This window comes from Chiloscyllium plagiosum, chromosome 30 (genome assembly GCF_004010195.1).
Source record: "Chiloscyllium plagiosum isolate BGI_BamShark_2017 chromosome 30, ASM401019v2, whole genome shotgun sequence".
In the NCBI taxonomy this organism is placed as follows: domain Eukaryota; kingdom Metazoa; phylum Chordata; class Chondrichthyes; order Orectolobiformes; family Hemiscylliidae; genus Chiloscyllium; species Chiloscyllium plagiosum.
Window position 1 is genome coordinate 43342527 of NC_057739.1, and position 7686 is coordinate 43350212.

Sequence of the window (7686 nt, forward strand, 5' to 3'; positions counted from 1 at the left end):
TTTTTCTCCATCACCAAATCAATAAAAAGAATTACAACGTTAAAAAGACATTTGGGCAGGTACATGAATAGAGCTTTAAAGGGACATGGGTCAAATGTGGGCAAATGGGACTAGATTAGTTTGGGAGCATGGTCAGCATATATGAGTTGGGGCAAAGTTTCTGTGCCGTATAACACTCTGTCTTTCTAATATCCCAATAGTGAAAGCAATGTGATGACATCCCAGTGGTGAGGAAACGGTTTATGAGGGAACTGCATGGAGTAAATCTCAATGTGGTTGGAAGGGGTGATAGCACACTGAACCCCTCACAGTGCCCACCTCCCTTGAAATGCATCAGGTACTGGTGGACCTGTGTGATCCCACTCCAAGGCCATTCTGGCAGGAACATAGTCGTGGAAGAGGGGCTACTCAATATTTATTTATTTTTTTGTAATCAGCCAGTTTGGAGATGTTATGACACACCTCTGGATCAGGTGGGACTTAGAGCCAGCCCCCTGACTCAGAGGTCGGGACACTACCACTGCACCACAAGAGCCCTCAGTATGTATTTCTCAACCAACTCCAGCCAGCGTGGTCATGATCACATTGCTGTTTTAATGAACTGCCTGTGTGCGAATTGGCTACTGCGTTTCCAAATTATAACATCAACTACAGTGCAGAAAATACAACACCAGTTCCAAAGCACTTTACAACAACTCATGATAGTGATAGGTGGAACGTAAATGTAAGTTTCTTCTTGATGTTTTGAACTGGTTTGAGAATGCTGTGGATGACACACCCTCACACACACACTAAGGAACCTCACTATGATAAACACGCTGCTGTAAAAATAAATCACTGTCACTGCTTCAATATCCACTTGCCCAATACATAAACTGAGTCATCTTTGAAACTTGCTTTAAATAGCAAATGCTAACGTTTTGATTTTAAAGAATTTCAGACTGTGCTGTAATTGGATGGAATACTCGCTGTGAAAATGTAGAGGGGTTAGGACATGCATACAGCCTTTTAAAACAGAAAAATACAGTGTGTGTTAGATATACATATTAGCAGCTTTTCCCAATGTTCTCCATGCATAGAGGATAAAAGCAGTGGTATATACTGGCCATAGAGGCAGTACAATATAGGTTTGCAAGAATGATACCTGGACTCGAGGAGTTAAGTCATGAGGACAGATTATATAAATTAGGTCTGTCTTCCCTAGACTTTAGAAGGTTAAGGGGTAATCTGATGAACATCTTCAAGATACTAACAGGAAAAAACAGGCTAGATAAAGATCAACTTGGTTGGGCATTCTAGAACTCGGGGCATGCTCTGAGAATTAGGGCCAGACCATTCAGGAGAGATGTTAGGAAGCACTTCTACACACAAAGATATTTGGAACTCTCTTCCACAGATGGTACTGGATGCTGGATTCGTTGTAACATTAAGTCTGACATAAATTTGTTTTTGTTAAGCAAAGGTATTAAAGGATGTGGGCCAAGGTAGGTATATGGAGTTAAGCTACAGATCAGCCATGATCTCATTGAAAGGTGGAACAGGCTTGAGGGGCTCAATGGCCTACTTCTGTTCCTATGTTCTATTGAATTTGTCATCAAGTCTCACATTATCCTCACTTGGAAATACCTCGTCTGACTTAAAACACTGATGCTCTTTCACTGAGAGCACTCTGTGGGAATATCTTCCCAATAAAGGCTGCAGCATTTCATGATGATAGCTCATTACTGCCTTTTCCAGGGGCAACTGGCAATGGACAGTAAACATTGACTGCTCACATCTTGGACATATGAACAAAATATTCACCTCCTTCTGACACAACATTTGTCCAAACTGTCACAAGGAGTTGACATTTCTCAATCTGTTTGTCTGTTTGTCCTATGAATGCGCATAAGCTTCCCTTCAAAATTCCCAGTGTTCACCACTCCTATGTAAAGCCGTCACGCTATCATTTCATCCTCCCACCTGCATTGGCACTGTAGTGTCTCCAAATTCCATCTGTACAAACCATCACAGAGTCATAGAGATGTACAGCATGGGACCAGATATCCTAACCTAATCTAGTCCCATTTGCCAGCACTTTGCCCATATCCCTCTAACCCCTTCCCATTCGTATACCCATCCAGATGCCTTTTAAATTTTTTTTGATTTCAAAAATATACTTTATTCATAAAATATTTTGATGATCTGTACAATTGGTCATGCCATACATACATAAACATTCAATTTCTTGGCATACAGAGTAATCATTCATATATACAGGTCTAGACGATTACTATCCACATATTTAGCAGGGGGGTCAGTGGAGCCCCCTTATTGCGTCGGACCCCTGTTCTTAGGCAGGCAGACGTTACACAGTGGTCTTTTCCCACTGCGCCTTGGCGGCAGATGCCCCAAGCTTCAGCGCGCTCCTCAACACATAGTCCTGGACCTTGGAATGTACCAGTCTGCAACACTCAGTCGGGGTCAACTCCTTCAGCTGGAAGATCAACATGTTTCGGACCGCCCAGAGAGCGTCCTTCACCGAGCTGATGATCCTCCAGGCACAGTTGATGTTCATCTCGGTGTGCATCCTGGGGAACAGACCATAGAACACGGAGTCCCACGTCGTGGAGCTGCTCGGGATAAACCTCGACAAACACCACTGCATTCCTCTCCAGACTTCTTCTGCATAGGCACGTTCCAGAAGGAGGTGTGTGACAGTCTCGTCCCCCCCGCAGTCGCTTCGAGGGCAGAGTGCAGTGCGGCTGAGAGTCCGGGCGTGCATAAAGGATCTCACAGGCACAGCACTTCTCACCACCAGCCAAGCCATGTCTTGGTGCTTGTTGGAAAGTTCTGGCAATGAGGCATTCTGCCAAATGACTTTGACAGTCTGCTCAGGGAACCGCTCGATAGGATCCCGCCCTCTCCTTTTCCCGAAGGGTCTCAAGGACACTACGTGCTGACCACTACCTGACGGACTTGTGGTCAAAGGTATTTTTCTTCACAAACTTCTCCACGAAGTTCAGGTGATACGGAACGGTCCAACTACTCGGAGCGTTCCGCGGCAGCGAGGCCAGGCCCATCCTTCGCAACACCAGGGACAGGTAGAACCTCAGTATGTAGTGACACTTGGTGTTTGCATACCGGGGATCCACGCACAGCTTGATGCAGCCACATACAAAGGTGGCCATCAGGGTGAGGGTGGCATTGGGTGTATTTTTTCCCCCATTGCCCAGATCTTTATACATCGAGTCTCTTTGGACACGGTCCACCTTTCATCTCCATATAAATTGGAAGATGGCCCAGGTGACTGCAGTGGCACAGATTCTGGGAATAGGCCAGACCAGTGCCACGTATAACAGCAATGACAGTGCCTCACACCTGATGACCAGGTTTTTTCCCCGCGATGGAGAGCGACCGTAGCTTCCATCTGCCCAGTTTCTGCCTCACTTTGCTGATACGCTCCTCCCAAGACTTGGCACACGCCCCAGCCCCTCCAAACCAAATACCCAGCACCTTCGGGTGGTCAGTCCTGACAGTGAAGGGGATCGAGGATTGGTCGGCCCAGTTCCCGAAGAGCATGGCCTCGCTTTTGCCTCGGTTTATCTTGGCCCCCGAGGCCCGTTCAAACTGGTCACATATGCACATCAGTCTGTACACAGACAGTGGATCCAAGCAGAAAACGGCGACGTCATCCATGTACAGGGAGACCTTAACCTGCAGGCCCCCGGTGCCAGGTATATAGAGCAGTCTGATCCAATTGCAGATTCCCTCCCCAAAGCCCATTTTGGAGAGAACATCTCTTATATATGTGTGTGAAAACCTGTCAAAGGCTTTCTTCTGGTCCAGGCTGATCAGGCAGGTGTCCAACCCTCTGTCCTGCACATAGGCGATTGTATCCCTGAGGAGTGCAAGACTCTCAGCGATCTTTCTCCCCGGTACAGCACAGGTTTGGTCAGGGTGAATCACCGACCCCAGAGCAGACCTGACCCGGTTGGCGATTACCTTTGACAGAATTTTGTAATCCGCATTCAATAGTGAGATTGGTCTCCAATTTCTGAGTTCCTCCCTCTCCCCCTCCCGCTTGTGGATGAGGGTAATGATGCCTTTCCTCATGGATTCACTCATGGTACCTGCCAGAAGCATACTGACATACACCTCCAGCAGGTCCTGGCCAATCAAGTCCCACAGAGCAGAATAGAGCTCGACTGGTAAGCCGTCGCTTTACTCTTTTCGAAGGACTCGAGGGCCTTGGTCAGCTCGTCCAGAGATAGTGGCTGGTCCAGCCTCTCCCGTGTTCTGTCGTCTAAGATCTCCGTAATAGAGGACAGGAACGATTGGGAGGCCACACTGTCGGTCGGCCTCGCGTCATACTGACTGGCATAGAAGGACTTGCTGATCCTCATGACGTCAGCCTGTGATGACGTTATTGAGCCATCTTCTTCCTTCAGGCTGCTGAGCACAGAGCTCTCTTTGTGCACCTTCTGGAAGAAGAAACATGAGCACGTCTCGTCCTGCTCCACCGAGCGGACTCTGGACCGGAAGATTATCTTGGAGACCTCAGAGGCAAAGAGCGAGGCTTGTTGGCCCTTCACCTCCTTGAGGACCTCCGTGACATCGACCCCCATCGTCTGCAGTAGGAGCAGGTCCTGCATACTTTCCTGGAGTTGGGACAGTTTCCCCCGCCTCTCTCTTGCCTCCTGAACACCTTTGAGGATGAAGAACCTCTTGATGTTCCCTTTTACTGTTTCTCACCAGTCTGCTGGGGACTCAAAGAGGGGTATCACGATTCTCCAACCCGCATAATCCCTCTTGAGCTCCTCAATGTTTCCCGGGGTCAACAGCTTTGTGTTCAGCTTCCACGTTCCCCTACCAGCCCGCTGCGCGTCCTGTAGGTGACAGTCGGCCAGCAGGAGGCAGTGGTCAGAGAAGAACACCGGCTTGACGTCAGTGGATCTGACCGAGAGCGTTCGGGACACAAACAGGTAATCTATCCTTGAGCGGATAGACCCGTCTGCCCGTGACCAGGTGTATCTACACTGCGTCTGTCTGCAGGGGTGCTGAAGACGTCGTGCAGCTTGGCATCTTTTACCGTGTCCATCAGGGCTCAGTACGTGGCGTCCAATTTACTGTCCCCCCCGCCAGATGGTCCATCTGCATCAATGATACAGTTGAATTCTCTGGCCAGAATGACTGGCCTGGACGTAGCCAGCAACAGTGGAAGCTGCTGCAGGATGGCCAACCATTCACTCTTACCCATTGGGACGTACACATTAATCAGTCTCAGGGAAGGATTCCTGTACATGACGTCGGTGACAAGGAGGCGCCCGCTCACCACCTCCTTAACCTCGGAGATGGTGAAGTTGCCTCCTCTCAACAGGATACCCAGGCCAGAGGCGCGGCTATCATTGCCGCCCGACCAAACTGACGGCCCATGGGCCCACCAGCTTGACCATCTCCTGTAGCTGCTGAGGTGGGGTATCCCACACTCCTGCAGAAACAGGACGTCGGCTTTAACGTTGGCCAGGAAGGCCATCGTAGAAACACATCACATAGCCGATTTGATGCTATGCACTTTGATGTTGGCAATTCTTATCCCCATTTTAACAGTTTATGAGGTTACCAGTGTCCATTTGCTGCTGGTCTTGCCTCTCTGGGGTAGCTGTGTGTATCCCCGTGATGACGGCAAACTGCAGGACCCTCCCAGGGCTGAGGTAGCTGTCCGGCTCCACGCTGGGAGCATTTCCCCGCTCTGGTGTCTTCGGGTTGGTCCCAGGGTCCGCACAGACCAATTCTCTATCTGACAGCGGGGCTGTCTTAGGACCTTTAAATGATATACTTGAACCAGCCTCCACCATTTCCTCTAGCAGCTCATTCCACACATGCACCACCCTCTGTGTGAAAAAGTTGGCCCTTAGGTCCCTTTAACGGTGCTAAGAAGCAACTTCTGTGCTGGGGGGTATTCTTCCCAAATTGCTGAAAATTAACTGAATGCTGAAATTCACTCTTTAGACACCTTTGAAATTGATGTTATCGCAAATTTAGCATGCTGGCCTCATTGGTCAAGGCATTGAGTATAGGAGTTGGGATGTTATGTTGCATTGTATAAGTCGTTGGTGAGGCCACACTTGGAGTATTGTGTATTGTTTTGGTCACCCTGTTATCGGAAAGACATAGTTAAACTGGAAAGATTGCAAACAAGGTTAATGAGGATGTTGCCAGGACTACTAGGCCTGAGTTATAGGGAGAGGTTGGCCAGGATAGGACTTTATTCTTGGAACTTAGGAGAATAAGGGGTGATCTTATTGAGGTGTATAAAATCATGAGGGGCATAGATAGGTTGGATGCATATAGTCTTTTTCCCAGGGATGGGGAATTGCAAACAAGAGGGCATTGGTTAAAGGTGAGAGGAGAAAGATTTAAGAAGGACCTGAAGGGCAACTTCTTCATGCAGAGAGTGGTGTGTATATGGAATGAGAAAGTGGCTGAGGCAGGTACAATCGCAACATTTAAAAACATTTGGATAGGTATGTGGATGGGAAGGGTTTAAATGTGGGCAATTGAAGATAACTGTATGGGCACCATGGTCAGCATGGACCAGTTTGGGCTGAAGGGCCTATTTCCATGCTGTATTACTCTGTGAGTTTAAATGGAAAGCAACACTATTAGACTGCTTAAAACTGGATAAAGGCAATTTCTGATGAAAATGAATGGACTCTAATAGTTAATTCTATTTTTTTGTCCACAGATGCTATCAGGCCTGCTGAGTTTCTCCAGCACTTTCTGTTTTTGGTGGTGGATAAAGAGGAAGTGGAGATGTATGTTTAACAAGTTGATATCTGCATGTGGAAGCAAGACTTTCAGACATTTACAAGGGGGTTTTATTGTATACCTACAGTTTAGCACCAACACCAGTTTCTACCTCTCCCTTTGTCCATCCGGAAGTTAACCCTCCTCCAACCCCGCCCACCCACAAACCATTGGGGAAGAACTCAATCTTTTTCTTTGCTTTTGAAAACTCCAAGGTGGGACAAGAACCAAGCCTTTTTCTTTTTTAATCTGACCCGTTGAGGAAGCAGCTGGGATTTGAACCCAGGAAGATGAGCATGGTACCAAAAGAGCCCACGACATTCCAACTCTTTGTTTAGTACACATTCTGGCAAATTAACAAATGACAACAAGTAAAGAGTAAACAACAACAAAGGTGAAGTGGGGGGGTTACTTAAAGGGAGAAGAGCAAATACAAATTCACCTCTCTCTGAAGGCTTCAAAAGTATTGGTGAGGGGCCAACTCTTAACTACAAAGTACAACAAAATCTCATGCTCTTATTTCACTCTGGGGCTGGTCTGTTTTACTCATAAGAGCACTTACATTTCTAACTTTGACAATGGGGTGTATTTGGATTTCCAGAAGGCATTGGATAAGGTGCCACATCAAAAGTTACTTCATAAAATAAGAGTTCATGGTCCAGGAGGTACAAAATTACCACGGGTAGAGGATTGGCTAGCTAACAGAAAACAGAGAGTAGGTGTAAAAATGGGTCATCCTTTGGTTGGCAACTAGTGGAGCACCACGGGGATCAGTGCTGGGACTATTCACAAACTGTATCAATAACATGGATGAAGCGGCCGAATGTGCGGTAAATGAATTTACTGATGATAAATAGGGAAGTAAGTTATAAAAGGGAAATGAGAAATCTCTTGAGA